Below are 27,666 nucleotides of genomic sequence, written 5' to 3'. Positions count from 1 at the left end.
TCTCCAAGTGGAGCAGATCTGTAACGTAAAGAATGTCTGGTCTGAAACCACCCCCCAAAAATTATTGTGAAGCGTGCGGCAATGTGAAAACATCCTGACACCCCTCTCACCCTCAGTCCAGTTCCACCAATATTGATTTTGGTTTACGTCTGCTCTGTCCGCCGCTCAATGAAAAGGATTACAGGCCTGCGAAAGGATGAGATATCATCAGCTTGTAATCCAGCCCATGGTTTCCTAGCTACCGTATTGTCTATTCTGTTCCGCTATGTGAAAAATGTTGAATATCAACAATGAGTTTCAGTGCTGTATTGTTGAGTTTTGTATGAACTAATCTTGCCTCACTAAAAAAGACCTACAGCTTGGACAAAAGTCTATAGCCAGTGCATTCCTAGCTCCCCTTGCACTAAGGCAGGCTGAGGCAGAGGGGAAGACATTTTAGTCTTGTGCTCTTCTAGTTGCTAAAGCGCCGGGCTGCCGGGCTGTGGGAGTCATGAGGCGGCCCTGCTTCACTCGATATGGGCTCAGGGGGAGAGAACCATGGATGTGCAGGTCTAGGCCCTTAGAGCAGTGAGGGGGAAAGGTAAGCTGTTCGCTGACTGCTACTACACGGCTGTTTCTCCTCTTGTCAAGCTACAGTATGCTGGTGTTTCCTTCTCTCCTTCCCCCTGTCTCTGCCTTTCCCTCCCTCCCTCTTTCTTTCTGGTTCTTTGGCCTTGTGAGGAAATTTGTTCTCAGGTGCAAATGTAGGCATTGAGTGTGTGGAACGACTAAAGACGAGCATGCTGGCTGTTTTGATTTGGAATGCAGATTAACAATAACCATACCTCCTGAGGTGGTGCAGGTCTGGGCAGAGTGGGGCAAGAGGAGCTCGTGGCAGGCAAGGTGTCTTTGTTATGTGATCTCTCTCTTACTTCACTGCTGTTTGTAGACTAGAATAGCACCTGGAGGGGGTGAGGGCGACAGGGCTGGTCTATGATGGTACCTTTTTCCATTTGGCACCTGCATCAGCCCAAATGTAAAAGAGTTATGTCTCTCGCTGAAATGTGTACATTAATTTCAGTCAAACGTTTATTCATTTCTCCTTTCTTCAGCCGCTAGTGTGCAGAGTGACAGACCATAGCCAGCCTGTCTGAATGGGGGTGGGCCACTTCTCACTTAGATGACATGAGGGAATGTCTAATTTAACGAGCAGCTTAAAATCATTTGTTGAAGTAAAATAGAGACTTTGAATTGCAGTACCTTGGAATGCCTGTAGTATTATTTCTCAAATTAATATTCAATTTTTTTTTAATTATTTTGTGCAGTTATTACTGGTTTTGTGTACTGTTTTTGTGTAACTGATGTACATATTAAGTCAGTTATTAGTGTTTTTCTAATCCCAACAAAGTTAATTCTGTGAGAGGATTGGGAGCATTACTTTGTAAGCAGGTCTTTCTAAATGGTGGTGTGTGGGTGGGTGGAGGAGAGATGCAAGGAGGATGTGTGTTTGATGTAGGGTGGTGGGATAGAAGGATAGAAGGGAGGCTTCTCTCTCCTCTCGGCCGTGCTCGCTGGAGAGTGCGCTTCAGTGGCTTCGGGCTGCTTGAGGTTGGCTTCCACGGAAACAAGGAGTTGAAGGGGGGACTGAGACCGTTTTGGTTGGCTTAACCTCCACCCCCTCTCAACACAAACACATACCACACGCACACACCGACACACACTTCCTTGAGTCATTTTCTATCCACGGCCCCGCACAGTACTGGGGCCTGAAGTTTTCCCCATCCTTGCCCATCATTGTCAGACAATTATAGGGTGGAACTGAACTAGAAAATCTGGTACAATCCATCAATTAGTACAAAGGGTTTTCAGTGTAGTGTAAAGGCAGGGATGCAGGAGCCCTTGCGGCTAGAAAAAAATGGTCCTGATTGGGCACGGACAGTGGATTTTAGTGCTGCTTGGATACACTGTAAAGATGCTGCCTCCTACCCCTACAGGTCTGAGCAGCAGAGTACCACATTACAGGGCTCCTTTCTTAGGACTCCTTTGTGTATGTGTGTATTTTTTTCCTCCCTCGGTCTCTTCATCGTCCATTTCAGCCATTACGTGCACTCAGTAAGAGTATGCCCTAACAAAAGGCCAAGTTGTCGGCAGTGCAAGAAAGTGACATTGTTAAAAAGAAATAGATGTTAATGTGGTCCAGTGATGGAAAGCCTGGCGGACAGTGGATGCGCTCTCCTTTATGTTCCACGTATGTTTTGGTCCAAAAAGCACATCTGTTTCCATGCCTGGTGTTTTAGCATGGACATTAAGTTGGTGTTGGGGGCTGGTGGGTGTAGTGAGTGTAGTGGAGGGAGATGAGTAGTTATGAGAAGATATAGCTGCTGGCAACAGCTCCATTCACTCAAACTTTTCAACTCTAAAAAGCATCTACCATTTTTAAGTCTCTGTGTGCAGTTGGAAGGAAGTTGCTAACTGGCAGTAGCACAAATGCTAACTAGTGTTAGCATAATGACTGGAAGTCTATGGGAACAACTAGAATGCTAGCTTTTCCTTTAGACTTTCAGTCATTATGTTAACGCTTGTCAGCAATGACTCGCGAAACTACCTCTAACTTCCTTCATAGTTGACACAGAATTTTTTTTTAACCAAAATCCCAAACTATCCTTTAAAGGATTTCCAATCAAAGAAGACACACAATATAACATGATTATTTTTAAAAACAGATTCACTGAATTGATAAACCAGTCGTTTATCAACATAATACACTGTAGATGAACTTTGTGGCATATTATACAAATATACTTTGCTTCAAATAATATTCTGTATTTACTATTTTGCTTTTGTTGCAGTAATTGTTTTGTAAAAACTTTATTATAGATTTTATTCCCCTATTTCATGGTATCCAATTGGTAGTTACAGTCTTATCGCTGCAACTCCCGTACGGACTCAGGAGAGGCGTGCGTCCGCCGAAACATAACCCAACCAAGCCGCACTGCTTCTTGACACAATGCACACTTAACCCGGAAGCCAGCAGCACCAAAGTGTCAGAGGAAACACTGGCGACCGTGTCAGCGTGCACTGCACCCGGCCCGCCACAGGAGACGCTAGTGTGCGATGGGACAAGGACATCCCTGCCAGCCAAACCCTCCACTAACCCGGACGATACTGGGCCAATTGTGGGCCGTCCGGTCGTGGCTGGCTCCGACAGAGCCTGGACATCGAACCCAGAATCTCTAGTGGCACAGCTAGCACTGCGATGCAGTGCGTTAGACCACTGCGCCACTCAGGAGACTTGTTGTGGTAATTTAAGAGTATTATTTTCTTAGTTTTTGGAGCTTAGGACTCTTTCTATTCTGCTGTTTTCTGATTCAAAATCTCAGTAGTGCTTTTGATCAGCTTGTTACAAATGTTACAAATGCACTTTGATCACAGAATTGAGTTTATTTGCAATGAGACTTCAAAACTACTTGTGTACATGCCTAGCCTTCTAAGGTCTCGTGAAATGAAAAATACTTCATTTTGGGCATTATTTGTAGTCATTTATGCTGAAGTAGCAAGCAACTCTTCCCCAGCTGGTATAGAAATTAGACAATTTATAGTTTTTAATCAACATTGGGTTTTGTTAAGAAATTTTAAAATATTCTCAGGTATTTGTTTACCTGGGTTGCACGCAAACTCTAATATCAAACCAAAAAGTTGAGTGGTGTGAGTAACTTGATGATGATGTAGTGAGAGTGACACACTAATGACTGACTGTTTGTCCTCGTTAGTTGTGCTCTGCTCTACAGCTGACTAGCTACTCCAGTGCTAATGAAGGTAGCAGCCAGTCAGAAAACAATGAGTGCAGGCTGAGCAGGCTCACTAATGCTCTGTGTGCTGCCGGCATGCCCCTCATCCAGGAAGCCCCCCAGCCCACCCTCTCCTCTCCTTCCCCTCCTCTTGCCTTGCCGGGCACAGCTCTCCTCATCCAGGCCTAACCTCGCAGGAGCTGCTTCCTTTTGTTTTCTGCAGCTTTGTGTTCATCCTCCTCACACTCTTCTCTCCTCTCAAGCCCCTCTGAACTGAGACTGCCAAATTAGCTATTCAATATGTGCAATTTGCGGTGGGGCTTTTTGTGATGTGAACATCTATCCTCAGGGTTGAGAGCACAAATCCCCCTCATTGCGCCGCGCTCCTCTCCCTCTCTGGACAGGCGGAGAGGAACCTAATCTCCTGCAGCGGCCCTGACCCTGGCTCACACCGGCCATCGGCAGCTTCCGCAGGCGCCACATCCCAACAAGGAATTTACTCTACATTAGCATAGGAGGAATTAAGCCTCTTTCCCGCCTCAGTCCACAAAGAGAACCACAGTAGCCTCTCCACATGAAGCACCATGCTCGTGTGATGTCTGATCTACGCCTGTTTCAGAACAGCGTATCGCTGTCAGGATTTTCAGGATGGAAAGTAGCTAGCTGCGTGAACAGTCAAAATAAGTTGTGCAATTGAAAATGTTTAGTTTGAAAGCAAATACAGGTGACTGTAGTAAATCCAGTCAGAGTTCATTCAAATCAGATAAGCCCTATCTAACTTTTCCTCAGTTTGAACTACTTTCCAGTTTCCAGTTCATGCTGGGGATTGTCTTTCCCGGTAGAGGAGAATACAGTGTTTAGGCATGATCTGTATGTGGCAGACCTGCAGGCCCAGCCAGCCAGGCCCAGCCAGGCCCAGCAGCTCAGTGGGTATCATAGGAATTCTGCTTGCATGTTGGTCAGTACTTGAAAATGTTCCCTGTTCAAAGAAGGGATATAAGGGAAATAGGATTAGAGGGAAATCAAATGGCCAGTTAGATGAACAATAATACTTTTTGAATAGCAGATTTGGTCTGCCGCTAACTCTACTGAGATAATACTGATGATTGAAATGTGGGATTTTACTGTCAGTGTAAATCTCTTTCAATATCCAGAAAGTCAAACACACAGTGAGGTGTGTGTTTGTGTGCTTTGCCCGCGCACATGAATGTGTGTGTGTTTGTGTGTGAGAGAGAGAGTCTATGTCTGTCTTTGTGTGTCTGTGCATGTCTGTGGGTGTGCTAGGCTATATGTTGGATGACAGAGATTCCTGGAGTGTCCAGAGGCAGCCTGGAAGTGCTGGCTTGTCCCCAGGGGATGGATGACAGGCAGGCAGACCCAGCTTGCAGGGTATTCCCAGAGGCTGGAGGTCAACAGCAGGCAGGACACTTCTCCTCTCCCACATGGGAAAAGGGTGACTGTGCTGCTCACATCACAAAGGGCTGGACTGTCTCAAAATAAAGATGTATGGGTTTTTAATGTTCAACTTCTGATGGAATTTGGGTACATTTCAGATGGGTCAGATCTTTCCCATGGTGGGAGAGACATTAGTGAATAAGATATTCAGCATTTTTGCAGTTCACCCCATACAATGAAATATGTTATTATGTCATTCTGTTATACCACGTCATAACTGCTCATTTGGATGATATTAAGCCAGTCACTGAACCATGTTAGTGGAACTACAGCTGGGTCTGTTTTGGATTGGAAAGGTGACGAAGACCTCTGCTGTGTCTGTCACTATCTCTGATAGAAACCTCGGGGGTGTTAGGTGTCATTGGCTGTATGCTGATATGTGTGGTGGAGAAGATGGGTTACAGAGCTGAGAAGAGCCTTATTAGCCCACAGAACACACTATCCCACCACCAGCCTTCTCTCTGGGGCCAGAGGAATCTCCACCACTCACAGGCTGATGAAAAGTGAAGCCACCGCGGGGCGCTCAGAAAATGAGAGCCATTACCACCACAAAAACACGGTCATTTGGATATAGAATGGAAGTCGGTGAGGCGCAGGCAGGGGCTAAGATATGGAGCTCGGTATTACAAAAGAAAAGGCAAAGGGGAGACTGCAATTTACTCTGAGACTGGCCACCTGACCATGGAGAGACCAGTAATCAGTAGATTGGGATGGGGAGTGCCCTGGTGGAGATCTGTGGTCCATCACGGAGGCCCAACAGCATGCATCTCCGCTTAAACAGTCCTTTAGCTATGATGTCATCTTGCAGGACAGGCCAGGGACCTGCAGGCCAAGCTAGAGGAACTGGAGAGGATCTCCATCCAGACACCCTTACCTCTGATGTGGTTCCACCTGATATCACGTAAAACCATAGCATGAGATCAATATGAAGTAATGGCGCTTGATGGCTAGTTTGGATACAATTATACAGATAATGTTTTTCTAAAATTAGCTATCCAGATCAATAATTACCCTAGTCTCTATCGTAGGTAAATTCTCCCTCCTGTATAGAGTGAAAGTGATTTAATTTGGGTACAGATGTGATTTATTGCGCATCGATAGCTTCATTTAAGTTGGCAGAAAATGACAGGAAACGGTAGCAAGTCACAGCTCGCACTTGATGTTCATTGTGTATACAGCTGAATCAAAAATCAATCTGCTTCTACATCTGCCATCTTGAGGGTTAAGGGACACAGATGGCTCCATCGCTGGCATCCCACCAAAGCCTGGTGTTAATCGGATGCCAACGCTGAAGAGGGAAAGTTTGAATTCTCCCTTGTTCCTTCGTTAAGATTTCAGGTCCCCCTGCCACCAGATGTGACCGATTGCACGTTGTTGCAATCTGGGTTTAATCACGCATCATTGACAAAATGACACTCCTATGGAAGGGCTGAATAGGAAATTAAAGCATTTTAGATAACGTTCATAATTGACTAAATTGTTTAAGCCCCCAGATCACATGTATAATCTCTGCCTCACATGACCGTGCTAAAACGAAGTGCCTTGTTTGATCATTAATGATTTGAATACTTTAAACACTAATCACATTTCCAGTTAAGTTTGTTTTGGGTCTTTGGTTCAGAGCGATAGGAATATAGAATGTTGATCATGATAGTCCATCTTTGGCTTTAACTCCATTTAAGTGATAATTGGTCTTTCAGCAGGCAGCTCTAGGCGATGATGGCTAGTCTGTGTCCATCCACTTTTCACACTCGGCAGTAAATTATATAACTTTTGCTGTAAATAAAGGACTAGTTCCCCATTTAAATTTGAAAGCATGTTGGTGTTATCCATCCCCTTCAGGCTATTGGGCTTTTATAACCCAAGATCGTCACTGATGATAATATTAAGTGGAATTTTTCTCTCATCAGTCATAAAGTGGCTCTAAATGCTAACGCGTATGAATATGTACATTTCGTGTATGGAAATGTCCTATTTTACAAAAGAAATCATCTCATTGGAGCCTCTTACTTGGTCCCCATTTAACTTCCTTCAAAATATAGATATGATGAAAATTATAAGACTACAGCTTGATGGTAAATGATTTCTACTCAGGGTATGAGGAGCACTTTGATGCTTCATTGTTAGGTGTTTTATTTCTGTTTATGTGCTCCAGTATCAGCTGCTTATGAAGGAATAGAGCTCAAAGTTTAGCTTCTCAGTCTATAGCAATTCTCCAATGCTCTGTGTGAACCAAGTCTTACCAGTGGTGTTCCAGCAGTGTACACAGTCTCACATATCATAATTTAGAACTGGATGATCAATACTTGAGAACCATTTGACGAGAGGAATACCATTATGTTGACAATATACTCTGCATAGGGTACACAGTGTAATGTGGCTCGTTGTTTAGCTACTCCAACACTCTTTTAACCTGCAACTCTATTTCATTTCCTCTATCTGTTACCTCTTTAAGAAGCTCAAGTTTTTTTAATCTTTGGGGATTTTGTCAATGAATTCATTAGTTTACAAACGCAGTGTGTGCTTATACAAAATGTATCAGGCAGAAATGATAGCTTCCCCCATGCGAGGTAAATCAGCAAAGTCATTTTTGTTTTGTTTTATTCTTATCTGGTCATTTAATTGCTGCTATTGTCTCATTAGGAGGAGGCACCCATGAATGATAAGAGAAGTTGAAGTGAAAGTGTATGTTTTTTTTCAGTTTGCTTTGAATGGTTTCAGTTTGAAGACTGGCTTATATACGTATATATATCTCTGCCAGTGCTGGTATTGTAAGCACTGTTAAACAGTACAGACAACATTTGCCAAATTCTGCCTTTGCTGTTTTACAGATAATTCAAAAATTCCTCTGCAAATTATCAAAATTTAATTAGCAATATAAATGCCAGAAGGAGCACATTATGTGCAATTGTCTTGCTATCTTTCCAGAAATGAGTCTTTTAAAATGAATTTGCTGTATCAGTCATCTTTAAAAAAATAAATTGATCACTGAATTCATAGTTTCCATCCTGTGTTTTCTTTAAGGTATTCATTGACATAGGTGATTGCCTCTTAATTACTAGCACAGCCTCCTCCTATTCACTCCTATTAATTCATGTTTTCTGGCACAGTCCCAAAAGGCAGCCTTGCCCTATATCTTCTAATTACTTCTATAATTGAATTTGCTCACTGTTTCTGGGCTATGTTTTTAAGTGCCTGTTTGTTCCGAGGGTTTATTGTGTCTTTGTGTGACAGCCCTCTGCAGACAGAACATGCACAGCCATCTTTCCTCATTTCTCATAAATTTTCCACAGCCTGAGTTCTCTCTCCTTTCTTTCTTTCTTTCTTTCTTTCTTTCTTTCTTTCTTTCTTTCTTTCTTTCTTTCTTTCTTTCTTTCTTTCTTTCTTTCTTTCTTTCTTTCTTTCTTTCTTTCTTTCTTTCTTTCTTTCTTTCTTTCTTTCTTTCTTTCTTTCTGTATTACTTGCACCTCCAAACCCCAGACATATGATGGGTTAGGGAAACAGGAAAGAAATTAATTAGTAAGGGGGAAACAATTACCCTGGCTTCTTCTCGTCCAGTCATTAGTACTATAACCCAAATTTGTGAACCAATAAATCCTCCATAATGTTTCTTTGTCGCTGAATACAGTTTTATGGAGATGGTCCTTATACACTTCCAGTAGCCGCTCAGGGTTGGTAAATGGAAAAGCTTTAAACTATTCCAGAAATGTGCCACATAGAGTCGTAAATCATATTAATGACCTTGGGCCTATCAGAGAAGAAGTGAACCTGATCAGGAGTGGCTATAGGAAATGTGAATGTAACCTTGATATGTTCATAGACACTCAGGAGGAGCCTCTGCGGAGCTATGTGGACTCTGCTCTCTTAGTGCACCAGTGATGAATTAAAAGACATGTTGCATAATGATAGAGACTAACAGAAGGAGCATCGAGGATGCCACAGGGCTGAGGGTCCAGCACAGTCCTGTGTGTTGTGTCCCTGTGAGTGGGGCTGAGAGGAATCTCCCTGACCGTTCCCTGTCCCTCTTATCTTCCTGGCACTATCGAGGCCAGCCGACGACAAACCGGCAGTCCCCTGATGGGCCTGGAGGGCTCATTGTGCTCATGTCAGGGGGCATTATCCCACCGTATCGTCCGAAAAATTATTCCCCAGGCCTGACAGTGTGTCTTTGAAAAAACTTTCCCTCACTCCCATTGATTTATTTTCCCATCCGGCTCCTATCTCGCCTGCCTTTTGTTTCCTTATCATTGCTTCAGGTTATTATGTGCAAAGTATTGACAGGAGCAGGAGGCCGTGGTCGATGGAGAGCTAATGCATCCGTAATCCCGCCTTTGTTAAGGAGGAATGTTTCACTCGGGTCTCCGATGGGGAGAGAGGCGCAAAGCTGTTGATCCCCATTTTATTTGTTGGGAAGCCCATCCATCAATCAAACTGGAGACCATCTGACTGCTGAATGACACAGGGACTCGGCTGAAGAAATTTGATAACAGCAGTATTGTCAGAAGGCTCCCCTCACTCTCTTCGATAAGAAATACATTTGACTGGAGCAGATAAGCACATGAGGATTAAAGCCTTTAAGAGAGTGGGTTACACACATGCCACAAGAGTTTTTTTTTTCAAGAGCTTTGGTGTAAATGATACTTTTGGCAAACAACACAAAAATACAGATTCAAAGTGTGCTGCTTGTGATAGCGCAGGATATGCTTGGATTATTTATAAGGTTCCTGATAGTGACAGCAACCCCTATAGGTATGTGGCATTTTGAGCAGACAACTGGGAAGGTGCATAAAGTAATAGGCTTAGTGCTATGGCATGTTGTCATGCTCTGTGAGAACCATTGTTATGAATGGCATATGTATAACAGTATGTTATGTGTCATACCAGCTACTGTATAGAGAGAACCTACTTAACATGTGACTCTGATCTGGAGTGGATTGTAATCCAAAGACAAACCAACAACATTATCATCACCACCATCTAGAGTAGTCTCTCAATCGGATTAATGGTTGGAGAAGGGTTAAATCCATCATGGATATTATAGTTAATCATCTAGGCATGAGGTAGCCAGCAAGCAAATTAGAATGGCATACCTTATTCAGACTGGGTACAGTACCTTTGTTAGATGGAGAAATTAGCTTTGTGTATTAGTACTGAAACAGTGTTTCGATGTCAGGCGTTCTCAGGTTGGCTATACTAAGGCCATATAAATAATTTTAGTAGAATTCCATAGGGTTCGACAACTATGATTATTATACAAATTATGAAGTAATTAAAATAACAGAATATCAATATTTTCTCTAATGGCATATAAAAAATACATTTGAAGAGAATACTTGAGTATGATCATATCAAACATACAGTCTATTCAACATAATCGAGTCGAGGAGAGAGAAGAAGAGATGGTATATACATTTATATTCTGTTCAGAAAAGGGTTAGGCAAACATTTGCTCAACTCTACATTTTCCATTTTCCAAAGTAAAAGGACAATGACCTGAAAAAAGATTTCAGAAGAAAACCCAAAGAAATCCTGAAATTACCAGAGGGCAAAAAAATGGAGGTTATTGTGACCCGTGCATTAACACACTGTATGATTAAGTTAGTTTTTGTGTTCATAATGACTAGAGGCTAAGGAGTCAGAAGAGGGGGAAAAATCAATGTAAGAGTGCAGGAGATTAGCCTGACAAATTACATGCGCCTGGCTACTCCATTGTACAGTATGGCCTCTATATTCTGAAGAAGACGCCACAAGATGAAGCTGCCAAATGGCGTATGGACTCCAAGATCATTTTTTATTGATTTTGCACAAACGTCAATGGGGGTAATTGTGGGTAGTCCAGCGACCCTGCATGTTGGATGTATGTCAGGTCCTGCCAGAGACAGACAGACAGCTGTCATTGTTCCTCTGTCCGGGCCATACACACTCCCAGACACACTCACTTAGAAACAGACCTCTTTTTTCATTTACATTATAACAGAGATGGATCTTGTGTCTTGGTATACTAGTCAGTTCATTACTGCTAAAAGTATGACAGATACTTTGACTTTGTTCAAAATCAGCACCTGAAAATCTGAAGTGGTAGCTATAATCTGTAATGTGCACATATTGAAGTGAAAAGTTGTTATTATCAAAAAGACTCAGAAAACATCATTTTCAATAGTGAACAATTTCAGCAAAAAGAATTGAATTGAACGTCTGAAATTATATACACAGGAATTGACCATAAAGTGTAGCTAACTCTTGTTACATGCTATTAGTTACTAATTGATTATTAATGTGATGTAATAAAAAACAAGGATTTAAGTAGATTACTTACAAGAACAGATCCAAGCTATACAGGAGCAGTATGTTTATGTTTTCCGCCAGCCTCAAGCTTACTCTTGATTGATATTCATCTAACAAATCTGCTTGTTGCGTCATAATGAAATGTGTGCGTGTAACGTGATAAGGGTTGGCAGCGTGGGATCATTTGATTCTATTAGCCTGCATCTGATGTACCACCGAGTTACATGGCAACGTTAAGCATAGCAGATGTTAACAGTGGGAGGTAAAGTGCTGACAGCTATAAGTGCTCTCTGGCAGTAGCACGTACACACACACACACACACACAGACAGACAGACAGACACACACACAGACACACAGACAGACAGACAGACAGACAGACAGACAGACAGACAGACAGACAGACAGACAGACAGACAGACAGACAGACAGACAGACAGACAGACAGACAGACAGACAGACAGACAGACAGACAGACAGACAGACAGACAGACAGACAGACAGACAGACAGACAGACAGACAGACAGACAGACAGAGGAAGGCAGATGTTGCATGCACTTGCCACAAGTTTCCCCCCTTCCTTTCTTTATGGCATTTAAAGTATCAGTACAGCACATTGGGATCTTTCCCATGGAGTTCCTGCCATTCCAAATGGTGAGAATGAATGTCATAGGCCTCCATAAGTCAAGGGCTCTCTTTGCTTTTCACAGACAGGCAAACGCCAAAGATTTATCTTCCCGTTGAACATAGGCCTTTATGAGCTAGTTGTGAAATTCTACAACTAGTGTTTGAAGAAGGGGTAAGAAAGCTAAGGAACTGAGAAATGTGTGTCAAGTCACGGCTTGTCTGATGGTAGAGGCGACTGTGTCTCAGGTCTTTCTGGTGTTCTCACATTAGCTCCATGGTGTGATGTCTCTCTCTCTCTTTCTCTCTCTCTCTCTCTGGCTCTGGCTGTAGACTACTACTGGACTCATACAGGACTGGAAAGGCAGGGTGGGCCCTCATTCAACTCACTTCACATATGTTTCAGTCTCCATTTTCTCTGAATATAATTTCAAACTTAGAGTAAGATTTGTATTTCTCCTGGAATTGTGAAAGTACGTGTGTGTGTGTGTGTGTGTGTGTGTGTGTGTGTGTGTGTGTGTGTGTGTGTGTGTGTGTGTGTGTGTGTGTGTGTGTGTGTGTGTGTGTGTGTGTGTGTGTGTGTGTGTGTGTGTGTGTGTGTGTGTGTGTGTGTGTTAGTGCTTGACTGTGTTCTTTTTTAGAAAGTCAGGTGTGTCACCCAATTCAGCCAGTATCAACTGGATGCTTTTGTTATGCTTCTTTATTGAGGTGTCTATAATAGCCTAAGTAACTGTAAGAAAACTGTGAAAACTGTACAATTGAAGTCAGAAGTGTACATACACCTTAGCTAAACACATTTAAACTCAGTTTTTCACAATTTCTGACATTTAGTCCTAGTAAATATTCCCTGTTTTAGGTCAGTTAGGATCACCACTTTATTTTAAGAATGTGAAATATCAGAATAATAGTAGAGAGAATGATTTATTTCAGCTTTTATTTCTTTCATCACATTCCCAGTGGGTCAGAAGTTTACATACACTCAATTAGTATTTGGTAGCATTGCCTTTAAATTGTTTAACTTGGGTCAAATATTTCGGGTAGCATTCCACAAGCTACCCACAATAAGTTGGGTGAATTTTGGGCCATTCCTCCTGACAGAGCTGGTGTAACTGTGTCAGGTTTGTAGGTCTCCTTGCTCGCACACTTTTTCAGTACTGCCCACACATTTTATACAGGATGAGGTCAGGGCTTTGTGATGGCCACTCCAATACCTTGACTTTGTTGTCTTTAAGCCATTTTGTCACAACTTTGGAAGTATGCTTGGGGTCATTGTCCATTTGGAAGACCCATTTGCGACCAAGCTTTAACTTCCTGACTGATGTCTTGAGATGTTGCTTCAATATATCCACATAATTTTCCTGCCTCATGATCCCATCTATTTTGTGAAGTGCACCAGTCCCTCCTGCAGCAAAGCATCCCCACAACGTGATGCTGCCACCCCCATGCTTCACGGTTGGGATGGTGTTCTTTGGCTTGCAAGCCTCCCCTTTTTTCCTCCAAACATAACAATTGTCTTTATGGCCAAACAGTTATATTTTTGTTTCATCAGACCAGAGGACATTTCTCCAAAAAGTACGAACTTTGTCCACATGTGAAGTTGCAAACCGTACATACGTTCATCTCTAGGAGACAGAACGCGTCTCCTTCCTGAGCGTTATGACGGCTGTGAGGTCCCATGGTGTTTATACTTGCGTACTATTGTTTGTACAGATGAACGTGGTACCTTCAGGCATTTGGAAATTGCTCCCAAGGATGAACCAGACTTTTTTTAAGGTCTACAAATGTTTTTCTGAGGTCTTGGCTGATTTCTTTTGATTTTCCCATGATGTCAAGCAAAGAGGCACTGAGTTTGAAGGTAGGCCTTGAAATACATCCACAGCTACACCTCCAATTGACTCAAATGATGTCAATTAGCCTATCAGAAGCTTCTAAAGCCATGACATCATTTTCTGGAATTTTCCAAGCTGTTTAATGGCACAGTCAACTTAGTGTATGTAAACTTCTGACCCACTGTAATTGTGATACAGGGAATTATAAGTGAAATAATTTGTCTGTAAACAATTGTTGGAAAAATGACTTATGTCATGCACAAAGTAGATGTACTAACCGACTTGCCAAAACTATAGTTTGTTAACAAGATATTTGTGAGTGGTTGAAAAACAAGTTTTAATGACTCCAACCTAAGTGTATGTAAACTTCCGACTTCAAGTGTATATCTTTCATTACGTATAACCTGAAATAAAAAGTGTGTGCCCAAAGAAGTAACATTGTTCATGTCAGTAGATATATTTGGCACAAGTGGACATTTAAAAAATTACACTTGAAAGGACACTTGAGGGGCTGTCAAAATGAGCGTTTTATTTCTCTCTGAACATTTGTATTTCATAATTGAAATAAAGAATTTGCAGTAGATAAATAATAGTGAGCATTGGTATTTTTCCACAGATGGATACACAATGCCACTCAAGCTTCTCTTTTTGTCCAGCCACTTACCCAAAAACATGATTTTGTTTGTGTGTGCAGTAGCAAGGGAATGGTCTTCATTTTTACCAGATTCTCCCAGCTTTCACAAACTCTACCTCAAGATAGCCATTTAGACTAAAGCCCTGGACGGCCATCAAAACAAAGCTCTATCAAAGGCAGCTCAGCCCTGTCAGATGGTGGTCCAACCTTGTGTGTCTGGAGCATACTTGTATCTGCATGGTCCTGGCCTAAAAGCAGCAGAGAGGCCAATCCTATCCCGGCCCACGCTTAATGCTCCATGCCTGGCGCCAGCTAGACCTGCCGACCAGGGTGCAGGGAGCCATGTCTGTCCCACCTATGGCTGCCTAGTGCCTTCCCCACGCCCCGGCATCCTCCCTTGCAGCTGGGCGCTAGCCCCATCTCCCCAGGCTGTCTGGAGCTCTTCCCAAACGGATGGAGGATACGGTCAACAGCTTAGATAGATGCCACTTTAGGTCCCGCTGGCCTGTGGAAATCCTACTGGAAAACTGTGCTGTGTGTTCATGGATGTGCTGCAGATGTTTTGTTACATGGTTTATACAGTGCGCATCCAAAGTATTCACCCCCCTTGGATTATTTCACTTTTTGTTGCATTACAAAGTGGGATTGAAATAGATTTATTTGTAAAAAGAAAATGTCAATGATCTACAAAAAATACTCCATATTTTCAAAGTGCAAAGACAATTCTACAAATGTTTACAAATTAATACTGACTAAATAACTAAAATATAGTCAGTCATTGTATAAGTATTCACCCCCTTTGTTTAGGTGACATTATATTTGAATGACTACCTCTTCTTCTGCCCTCCACACATAAAACTTCTGTAAGGTCCCTCAGTCAAGTATTGAATTTTAAGGACAGATTCAACTACAAAGACCTGGGAGCTTTTCGAAAGCCTGTGATTGGTAAATGAGTAACAATAACAAATCAGACATTGAATATCTCTTTAAGCATGATCAGGTTAATAATTATGCTTTGGATTATGTGTTATAATTATGCTGTGGATGAAGATGGCACTGCAATAGATAGCTGCCATTTTAAGGGCTCCTGACCAATTCTGTTATTTTCTATGTTCAAAAACAGCTTATGGACATCAGAACAGCAATCACTAACCTCGGTTTGGATGAAGACTTTTCACTCAATGAGTCGGCAGCTGTGGACATACTACTCGTTCCTGACCATGCCCTAATCCCCTGGACTCAAAAGAAGAAGAGACGGCACAAGACAGGCAAATGAACGGGCTCCTTGACGCGATTACGTCGGCGAGTAAAGGACAATGATAATGTAATTTACATCTAGCTGGTTTTTCTATGAGGTGTGTGTGTCTTTGTTAACAACACCTGGTGCGCGATCGCTAATGTTAAGGAAGTCTCAAGGTTTTGCTCACCTGAGTTAAAATACCTCATGATAAGTTGTAGACCATACTATTTAGCAAGATAGTTTTCATTAAAAAAAGTGTAGCTGTCTGTTTACCACCACAAATGGATTCTGGCACTAAGATTGCATTCAACAAGCTTTATAGGGCCATAAGCAAACAAGAAAATGCAAATCCAGAAGTGACCCTCCTAGTGGCCGGTGATTTTATTGCAGATAAACTGAACTCCGTTTTACCATATTTTTACCAGCATGTCACCTGTGCAACGAGAGGCAACAAAACTCTTTACTCCACACACAGAAATGCAAACAAAGCTCTCCCTCACACTCCATTTGGCAAAACTGACAATAACGCTATCGTCCTGATTCCTGCTTACAAGCAAAAACTCAAACAGGAAGTACTAGTGACAATACAGAAGTGGTCCAATGAAGTGGATGCTAAGCTACAGGACTGGCTTGCTAGCACAGACTGGAAAGTGTTCCAGGATTCATCCAATAACACTGAGGAGTTTAACACATCAGTCACCAGCTTCCTTAATAAGTGCATCGGTAGAAGTATATCAAGCCTTTTTTTAAATACTCAAAGCTCCATTATTAGCTTTTTTAACTACTCCTATAGAAATGGTAGTCTATCAGGGACTCAGCAGGAAGGTCTGATTTCACAATTATTAAAACAATACCCAGATGGCAAATATAAAGGTCCAGGCCATTTTAAAAACTGGAGGCATTTTACACTTCAATGTTCTGATGCAAAAATACTAGTGAAATGCAGAGCACTCAGAATAAAAAATCAGACAGGATCAGACAGTTTTTTTTACATGGACGATACGTTGGAGCTAATACACAACAACTACTAGAAATAATTGAACAACATGAAACATCTAAGAAGACAGGCCTGGTATTCATAGCGGATTTGGAAAAGGCCGTCGATAAAGTAAGACTGGATTTTACATATAAATGCCTAGATTTTTTTCAGTTTCAGTGAGTCTCTTATTCAATGATTAAAATTAATGTACAGCAACCCCAGGTGTAAAATAATAAAAGTGGCTAATTCTCCAAGAGTTTTGAACTGTCAAGAGGAGTTCAACAAGAGTGTCCGCTGTCACCATATCTATTCATTATGGCCATCGAAATGCTAGCTGTTAAAATCAGATCAAATAACAACATTAGAGGATGGAAAATCCAAGGCTTAAAAACAAAGGTGTCCATGTATACTGATGACTCATGTTTTATAATATGTCCGCAAGCTGGATCCCTGCAGCGTCTCATTGAAGATCTAGATAACGTTTCTAGCCTCTCTGGACTAAAACCTAGCTATGATAGGCGTCCCATATTACGTGTTGGATATTTTAAAAACACTACTTTTACATAACCATGCAGTTTACCTATAACATGGGCTGACGGTGAAGTAGACATACATGGTATTCATATCACAAAAGATATAAATGAGCTCTCCACAATGAATTTCAATAGAAAATGAGTAAAAACAGACAAGATCCTGCAAACATGGAGAGGTAATACCAGTCTATTTATGGAAAAATTACAAAATTACAAAATGATTAACTCCTTAGTCATATCTCAGTTTACTCACTTCAAATCAAATTGTATTTGTCACATGCGCCGAATACAACAGGTGTAGACCTTACAGTGAAATGCTTACATCTCACTTACTTATGGTGCTGCCTACTGATGATTTGTTTTTCAAATCATATGAACAAAAAATATTACGCTTTGTCTGGGATGCTAAACCATAGAAGATAAAGTGTGCCTATCTATATAATGAATATGAACAGGGTGGGCTGAGATTACTAAATATTAAAGCACTAAACCTCTCTCAAAAGTTTTACTTGAATCCAAAATGGTTCTCAAGTAGATTGCTAAGAAAAGGTCATCCCTTGTTTAAAAATTGTGTTTTTGCCTTTGTGCAGATTGCCATGTCTCATTTTCAATTAATTGAAAATGAAACCTTGTTCAAAGTACAGTACCAGTCAAAAGTTTGGACACACCTACTCATTCCAGGGTTTTTCTTTATTTTACTATTTTCTACTTTGTAGAATAATAGTGAAGACATCAAAACTATGAAATAACACATATGGAATCATGTAGTAACCAAAAAAGTGTTAAACAAATCAAAATATATTTTAGATTTTAGATTCTTCTTGATGACAGCTTTGCATACTCTTGGCATTCTCTTAACCAGCTTCCCTCTTAATGCATTTTAGCCAATCAGTTGTTTTGTGACAAGGTAGGGGTGGTATACAGAAGATAGCCCTATTTGGTAAAAGACCAAGTCCATGTTATGGCAAGAACAGCTCAAATAAGCAAAGAGAAACGACAATCCATCAATACTTTAAGACATGAAGGTCAGTCAATGCGGAACATTTCAAGAACTTTGAACGTTTCTTCAAGTGCAGTCACAAAAACCATCAAGCGCTACGATGAAACTGGCTCTCTGTCACGTCCTGACCAGTATAAGGGTTATTTGTTATTGTAGTTTGGTCAGGACGTGGCAGAGGGTATTTTGTTTATGTGGTTCGGGGTGGTGTTTTATGTAGTAGGGTGTTTGACTTATTATTTCCGGGTTTTTGGGGTTATGTTCTAGGTCTGTATTTCTATTTGGTCTCTAGTCTTTTGTATTTCTTTGTCTAGTTTATTGGGGTTGGACTCTCAATTGGAGGCAGGTGTTTTCTAGTTGCCTCTGATTGAGAGTCCTATATATGGGTATGTGTTTGGTTAAGTGTTTGTGGGAGATTGTTTCTTGTTTTGCCTGTGTGAGCCTGACAAGACTGTTTTGTTGTTCGTGAGTTCTTCGTTTTTGTTATTTTGGTGTTCTCTTTATTTTAAAATAAATACAAGATGAGCATCCACATTCCTGCTGCGTTTTGGTCCTCCATTCCCGACGACAACCGTTACACTCTCATGAGGACCGCCACAGGAAAGGAAGACCCAGAGTTACATCTACTGCAGAAGATAAGTTAATCAGAGTTACCAAGCTCAGAAATTGCAGTCCAAATAAATGCTTCAAAGAGTTCAAGTAACAGACACATCTCAACATCAACTGTTCAGAGGAGACTGCATGAATCAGGCCTTCATGGTCGAATTGCTGCAATGAAATCACTACTGAAGGACACCAATAATAAGAAGACTTGCTTGGGCCAAGGAACACGAGCAATGGACATTAGACCGGGGGAAATCTGTCCTTTGCTATGATGAGTCCAAATGTGAGATTTTTGGTTCCAAACGTTGTGTCTTTGTGAGACGCAAAGTAGATGAAAGGGTGATCTGCGCATGTGTGGTTCCCACCGTGAAGCATGGAGGAGGAGGTGTGATGGTCTGGGGGTGCTTTGCTGGTGACACTAACTGTGATTTATTTAGAATTCAAGGCACACTTAACCAGCATGGTTTGCGCTTAGTGGGTCTATCATTTGTTTTTCAACAGGACGATGACCCAACACACCTCCAGGCTGTGTAAGGGTTATTTGACCAAGAAGGAGAGTGATGGAATGCTGCATCAGATTACCTGGCCTCCACAATCACCTGACCTCAACCCAATTGAGATGGTTTGGGATGAGTTGGACCGCAGAGTGAAGGAAAAGCAGCCAACAAGTGCTCTGCATATGTGGGAACGCCTTCAAGACTGTTGGAAAAGCATTCCAGGTGGAACTGGTTGAGAGAATGCCAAGAGTGTGCAACGCTGTCATCAAGGCAAAGGGTGGCTACTTTGAAGAATCTAAAATCTACTGTATATCAAGACTTCGTACTTTTCGGCCTGGTCCCCGGCGACAATGAGACAGCCTATAGGGAGGAGGTCAGTGACCTGGCAGTGTGGTACCAGGACAACAACCTCTCCCTCAATGTCAGCAAGACAAAGGGGCTGATCTTGGACAACAGGAAACCCATGTATATAGCCACGTTAGCATTACTCATTGTGTATTTATTCCTCGTCTTATTATTTTTCTATAATTTTTTTCTTTATGCATTGTTGGGAAGCATTTCACTGTTAGTCTACACCTGTTGTTTACGAAGCATTTGACAAATAAAATGTCATTAAACCACCCAAACGCAACAAAGATATAGTCGTCCTTCTGAAGTGAGCTGCCGGACAGGAAGGAAACTGCTCAGGGATGTCACCATGAGCTAAAATTCTATGGCAAGAATTGAAAATTGCTGTCTAGCCATGACCCCCCAACATCTTGACAGAACTTGAAGAAGTTTGAAAAGCATAATGGGCAAATATTGCACCATCCAGGTGTGCAATGTTCTTAGCGACTAACCCGAGAAGCCTCACAGCTGTATTCGCAGTCAAAGGTGTTTCTAACAACATGTATTGACTCAGGGGCATGAATACTTATGTAATCCAGGTATATTACTGTTTAATGTTGCTAATTTTTTAAGAGTATTATTGGAATTTGTTTTCCGCTAACATTACAGTGTTTTGTGTTGATCGTTGACAAAAAATTCCAATTAAATCCGTTTTAATCCCACTTGTAACACAACAAAATGTGAAGAAATCCAGGAGAGTCAAAACTTATGTCATAATGAACAAACTAATCATTCAAAATAAGCCCATTAATTCTGCCTTGTATTCATCTGAAGTACCTCCCCATTCACTTCTATAGTAAGATAAAAATGTGTTGATGATTCAATTAAAATATTCAATTTCCTACACATCTTGATTTTCTTCCGCCTGTCCCTTAATGTTTTTTTTTATTTATTTTTGCTGCTGCTGAATATATGTATGTGATATCTGGGGGGGGAAATGGATAGCTTGTTTAAAGACGTGGGATTGTACAGTAGCTTCCACCAGTCCAGTGTCTACTCTCTTCTACTGTACTTTGCTTGGTATCTCTTTCTGTGACGATGTGGCCAGCATCTAAAAGGTATCATTCTACGCTGCCTTGGGTGTCTTGGTTTGTCACTAAATTACTCGCCACACTTAATTACAGAGGATGAGGTGAACGCCTCATTTCTCTTTGTTATATGCTAAGCAGTCAGCAATCTCAAACAAAAGGGCCCTGGCTCTGGAAACTATAGGATTTGCTGCTGGGATTATAGTCTCATGGATAATGATGTGTGGTCAGCAGAAGCAAAGCTTTATTTTAATTCAAATTGGCCAGTATACAAACCCATTGGTATGTCTGATGGTTAGAGTAACTGTCTAGTAAGCGCTGTGGTAGAGTATCGCCACTTAGCTGGATCTATTATGTGTGTTTTACAGTGCAGGTCTTCTGTTATATGATGGGACACACCACCTATTTGCTATAGTTGCTACATGGCTGTTTTCCACGTGGGGCATCTCCCTAACTATTTTTACTGGTAGGCAGGTTCAAGCCAGTTCAACTCTATTGTCTATTGATTTACACTGTCTATGTACTCTGTGTCACGTAGCTGAAAATGCTAGTAGCATGCATAATTCTGTTGAGATTGTTTGAAATTGCATAGGTATAGCATTGGCTTCCATACCTGGGAAAATGCAGATTATCAGATAATATGATTGGACAGTGCAAGTCATGACAATTCACATAAGTATCACACATCTTCTCTGAGTTAATAGGATTATGTCAGCCTTCATAATGCCTATGACTATTATTACAGTCTGTCACAGCATATTATGACAAGTGTTTTGTCACTCAGTCATTACTGTGCTATGCATGAGAGCACTCCCAGTGAATACTTACCAGGCTGAGTGTGAGTTATATAGGCATATACTGTATGTCAGTGGTTTATGGCAGAGGGGTGTGTTAGGTGGGTTTACTTTGTGCGTGGGTGGATGGGTGGATGCCCAGTTATATATGAATGCCCAGTTTTTCATCTGAAATGTGTTAGCATTCTGAGATGCTCAAAACACTTCTAAGTGAACTCTCTCAGCCATACTGCTGTTAGACTCTGTCTGGGAAACAATGAGCTGTTGCATTGAATCATTGCTCTCTCAATGTAGTTTTAATTAAAATCATCCAAAGACATCCATTGTAGACTCATTTGACTATTATCTTTATTTTTTTATTTCACCTTTATTTAACCAGGTAGGCCAGTGGAGAACAAGTTCTCACTTACAACTGCGACCTGGCCAAGATAAAGCAAAGCAGTGCGACACAAACAGCAACACAGAGTAACACATGGAATAAACAAACATACAGTCAATAACACAATAGAAAAGTCTATATACAGTATGTGCAAATGAAGTAAGATTAGGGAGGTAAGGCAATAAATAGGCCATAGTGGCGAAATAATTAAAATGTAGCAATTAAACACTAGAGTGATAGATGTGCAGAAGATGAATGTGCAAGTAGAGATATTGGCGTGCGAAGGAGCAAAAAAAAAAAGTTTTTAAAATCTAACTTGGAGATAAAAGTTAGTAATGTGATCTTTGGCAAAACATATTACTAACAGTAAAATCTGTTAATCCTCTTGACAATAATACTCAAAGCCAAGATAATTTTCCTTGGCTCTCAATTGAGAGGAAGGATAGTGAGTTTTAAGAAAAACATGAAACATTTTCAGATGACTGTTGGCTGCACTGATTTAAAACGAGGTGGAGGCAGCCAAACATTTTGTCACTCAACTCCTCCATAATATTCCTATTACCCGATAACTGTTTTTGTTGTTGTTATTAGACATCCCCTTCGTAATCTGTTCAACTCCCTCCATTTTTTCGGTGGACCTTGCAAGCTAATTAACGGATAGAATTTTGATTTAAGTCATTATTGCTCACACCTTTGCAGCAGCAGCACCTCAGAGATTAACAGTGAACCGTGTTCTATGAGAAGACAAAGCCCTTGCTGCCACTGGAGTGGATTACTGTCTGTATAGAGCTATAGGAAGGTAGAGGAAGCCAGTAATTCCTATAGAAAAGTAGACAAACGTAGAGCCACTGACTAACAACTTTCCCTGCTGAGACCTTTTGTCTTCAGATTGCCATTTTCTCTTCCAGCTCCCTGACAGGACTGATAAAGACCTTGAGTAAGGCCAAAGCCAAAGCTTAGGTGACATGGAGAGTAAATTCAGCCCTAATGATTAGTGATATGCAATATGTTTTCTTTGGCTAAACTTCTGTGCTTCTGTGTTTTGTAACTCCTAAAGCACTTCATTGATTGCCCGTAGCTTAATTACAAATGGCATCAGCTGCAGATTGAATACGTTACTTTAAATGGCTATTGAGAAACCTTATGCTCCCTGAATGCTATATTCAATCATCTCATTTAACTAAAAAAGAATAATGCTATGTGAAATCCATGGTAACAATACTATTGAGATTTTAAACCCATGTTATATGAAACTTTTATGCTTGATTCAAAATCGGTAACCACAGTTCGTATTATCATAGTCTATTGGAGCCAATCTCTCCAAAAAAGTGTCTCTCTCCGCTTTCTCTCCAGTTTTGGGGAATTGTTGATAATAATAATAATAATAATAATAGTATTACTATAATGATAATATTAATAATAATGTTCATATAATGTTCATCTCCAAACTATAGCGAACGTTTTGTTCAACCAATGCCAACTTCTCTTGACATTGCAGTGAAGCCTACTTTCTGCAAACGAAAAAAATCTTTATCAAATCCCCATTCTATGCCTTTCAATAATAAACCAAGCCCATTACCTCACGGCAGCTTTTGTTTGCCCTATACAAGAGAGAACAAAATTGTTATTCAGGAGAACGCTTTAGATTTGTATTGTGGGTAGAATTCACAAAGAGCAGCGTTATTGTATTAAAAAGAACCATCTGTATCAGAAACAATGGCTTCAAATTATCTCTAAATACCCACTGAACAAAATATAAAGCTTTCCCTTCTCATTATGTGGGGTGGTTGTAGTGGTGGTGGTGGGGGGGGGGGGGTGAAGCAGACTTGGTATAACTGACTTTTGTTGTTCTTGATGCATTCTTCTCTTTTTAAATCGGCCCCTTTTCAGATTGTGTGTAGCCATAAACGGCTTTTCTTGTTACAGGGGTAACGAGCAAAACACCAGCGTTCAGCGAGCAGCTTGAGCGGCGGTACGCTGAAGTAAGAGCACTGGCTTTTGGAAAAACCTGCAGACTACGGGGCGAGTAAAGAGAGAGAGACAGCCTACCGCTGTTTCGGTCGAGCAGAGAGCGGGATCTCCGGCGGCTGAAGAGTGGTTCTTGAATCGGCCAGATACTGTTCCATCCTCTTTTCTGCCAATCAAGCAAAGATGAGGACAACACCCAAACTGGCACGTAAGTAGCATTGCAGTCGAGAGTGGTCCGGGGACAGTGAAAAGCAGGCTGCGCCTATATGCAGTGCACTGCGGTGTGATAGAGTATCGCATTATGAGCTTCAGTGGTTCGTGGGTTATTTTCCCATTGGGTTCTCGGACATAATTTAAAGCTTGCTCAACACTCGAAAACATTAGATTTCAAGTAGATTGTCTATTATAAATATCCATCATGTAATTGTTTAGTGGTTTGGTTTGTTTTTGTAATGGCTTTGTTTGTTTTGTTGACTACTGTTTTAGATTTGTCCCATTATGTATTTTTTTTTTTACATTTTGTTACACAATTGTCCTCATACTTCCGCAGAACTAGCCTAATGTTTGACATGTTCTTAATATTTTTTCATGATGTATTGATTTGGCCTTGATCTGGGCTACTTGAGAGTAGGCTGTCAACCACAAATATTGAAACATCACACTTTTCAAATGATTGTTCCAAAGTAAATGTTTAATATGTATTCATCAATTTCTGAGTTTATACTGATTATAGTTTGAAGTTACTAAAGAGCAATATACCAAATTAGAGAAAAAAATGTTTGCGGGTAGAGTTAAGTTAGTCTAACTATATTAGGTTTAAAATTGCACTCGTTAACAATCCACTCTCCCTTTTCCTTGGGTATTTCATAGGCTACATGTATTGAGTGCTCATAAATTAATATTTTATTTGGTGCAGGCCTACTGCTCTCCAATCACTAGCACGACACCTAGTGGACAATAATATAAAGTTTAGAGATTCATCATGGTTATATTCGGTCATTTTCCTTACCATGAAGTCTCTCTCTCTCTCTCTCTCTCTCTCTCTCTCTCTCTCTCTCTCTCTCTCTCTCTCTCTCTCTCTCTCTCTCTCTCTCTCTCTCTCTCTCTGTCTCTCTCTCTCTCTCTGTCTCTCTGTCTCTCTGTCTCTCTCTCTCTCTCTCTCTCTCTCTCTCTCTCTCTCTCTGTCTCTCTCTCTCTGTCTCTCTAAGAAAAGGAAGGATCTGTTTAAAAAGTAAACCCATTGATTAAATAAATATATTACATCCAATTAGTAATATCAGTGCTGGTTATGTTGGATTATATTCAGTAAATATGGATATTTTAGGACTTTAGTGTGATTAAAGATATAATGAGTTAGGCTATAGGCATTAGGGTTATTATGGGATATATAATGAGGCAGGCCTAAGGGTTATTATGGGAGGTATATTGAGTTAGGCTATAGGCCTAAGGGTTATTATGGCAGGCATGGTTTTATATCGGGTCAGATGTACATTTTGAAAGGGAGCTAAAAGTGATTACATTTTCCAGAAGGGCTTTTAAAAAACAATATTTAACAGATTCCCTCTACGATATTTTCACACTCATTATGTTCAAGAGTTGATATGAATGGGCCTGCATTTAACGAGAAACAATTAGTTTTTATTAAAAAGTTAATTTGCTATGAATTACAGTGTTTTTCTTTCTAGTTTGTACATGAATAAAATAGCCTATAAATGTGTTATTCTTGCTTTTTGCTCAGTCGAGCCTTCTTTAAAAATAGGTTTGTTTTATAGTGCAAATAGTACTAGTTGGTTTGGTCTCTCGAGTGGTCAAACGGTGTTTCCCGCAAATCGGTTAGTTGTCAAATAGTTTGCTAATTGCAAATGCAGGGAAATTCCTGTTAAGGATTGTTGAAGATGTAGCAGACTTCCCGCTGTTGCTTTTCCCATTATCGTAAACAGATTACAAATAACGGGGGGGAAAAAAAGCGGCTAGTTCTGACTGTTGTATCTCCACATCTCACCCAATTACTCAAAACCTTTTGAATATGGTGGTAATAAACTATTTACCAGTTTGTATATCATTCAAATAGGTAGTGATGTTTTGTTTAATAACATGTACAAAATAGGCATAGGCTAAAATTATTATATTAATAGTATAGGCTAGACGTTGTAGATTTAAAACTTTATAAGCACTCGCTCAAAACAGTGTGTCCAAAAAATACAATATATTCAGTGTCAAGTTTCTCAATAGATGTATGTAGGCTATAGGCCTATTTTATGCTTTTCCAGCATTTCCAGCATCATTGCCAACTGTTTTATCATAAGCGTGAATGTTTGAAAATAAATGATCCTTCTAAACCTGTAGTTGGTATACAAGTTATATAATTAGGCTACAGCGCACAACAGAACAAACTAACATAAACTATAATAGTGTTCCATGAACCTTTTAGGTTCATACTGGTGAAGGTTATTTGCTATTGTCCCTTTCGCCAGCAGACGGCGCTGATGCCATGTAACAACGGGCTTCATCTGTCTGTGTGGCTGATACAACCTTTTGGAACAATATATATTTTTTGTACCTTTATTTAACTAGGCAAGTCAGTTGGAACCTTCCGATATGTGAATTCATATATGCATAAACACGTGCTTTTAATGAACACATATTAGGCGTGTTAGTGTATTTTCGCTGTTCATGCTCTATCAGCTTTTGTAGATCACAGTAATGTAAATTATCCATCAGATATGCCTATAAGAGATTGTCCAAGCCTATTCTCCAATGCCAATTGTTGATGTTATAAATGGAAAATCTATGGATAAAATTGCCTGTTATATTGGCCTATCGTTGAAGTGGTTACCACTCTTGGTCATATTGTTTGTGAGTAAACTTTTCTTACTATATAATTTTTTGTCTTGTGACGAAGTGAATTTCAACAAAAAAGATCTTAACAACGGAATGTAGTCATGCTTTTGTTCGGGCTGATGTACTGACAACACCCGAAACAAAACTAATTATTTGTGATGGGCATGTCTCTGTTTTCTGTGATGGACATGTCTCCGTTTTCTGTTATGGACATGTCTCCGTTTTCTGTTGGCATTCAACTTCAGTTGAATTGAAGCTCATCCATTTACACAATGGGGAAACAGCTAAGATTACCTATCCGCTTTTCAGTGCAAAAACCGAGCTGAATTTGCTGATCGATTCATTAACTCAAAACAGTTATATTAATTTAATGGATTGCTACACATCGCCTAATTACTAATAACGAAGAACGTCACCCGTATTGCTAATAGCTTACTACAACTAGACTACTACTTTCACAACTGTTTCTTCAACTGTCACTATAGGCCTAATGATAATGAAGTGATTATTATAAGCAAAGGTGAAGTAGGCTTGGATATTTGTATGTGTAAGTTTTGATTTATGCTCCATTTGCTTTTGCCCCTGTTTTGTCGTTGAACATAAAAAATCACGATATAGCCGAAATAGCAAACTTGATCTAAAGACACATTGAACATTTGATTCAGTGAAGATAAAATATCGAATGAAGTTTGAAATGTTATGTATCATGCTTCCAAATAACGTTTGAACTGGTTTAAAATGGTAGCCTATAAAAGTTTAAAAAGCTGAATTGGTCCGATATGCTGTTTACTTAACAACATAAATGTATCCTACTGTATAAGTTCTG

The 27,666-nt window shown here is 40.5% G+C and overlaps 1 long non-coding RNA gene across 1 annotated transcript in view; it reads left to right on the top strand.

Moving 5' to 3' along the window:
• The first annotated feature begins 333 nt into the window (after window positions 1–333).
• Window positions 334–27,666, top strand: part of LOC106584343 (uncharacterized) — a 54,911-nt gene continuing 27,578 nt past the window's right edge. Inside the window, exons 1-2 of the long non-coding RNA XR_001323725.2 lie at window positions 334–580; window positions 23,958–24,207. This is a non-coding gene — a long non-coding RNA (uncharacterized lncRNA). The remainder of the gene's footprint in view (window positions 581–23,957; window positions 24,208–27,666) is intronic.

Source organism: Salmo salar, chromosome ssa23, assembly GCF_905237065.1.
Source record: "Salmo salar chromosome ssa23, Ssal_v3.1, whole genome shotgun sequence".
Taxonomy (NCBI): Eukaryota; Metazoa; Chordata; class Actinopteri; order Salmoniformes; family Salmonidae; genus Salmo; species Salmo salar.
Note: the sequence above shows the minus strand (reverse complement) of the source record. Positions and strands in the feature narration are given on the sequence as shown.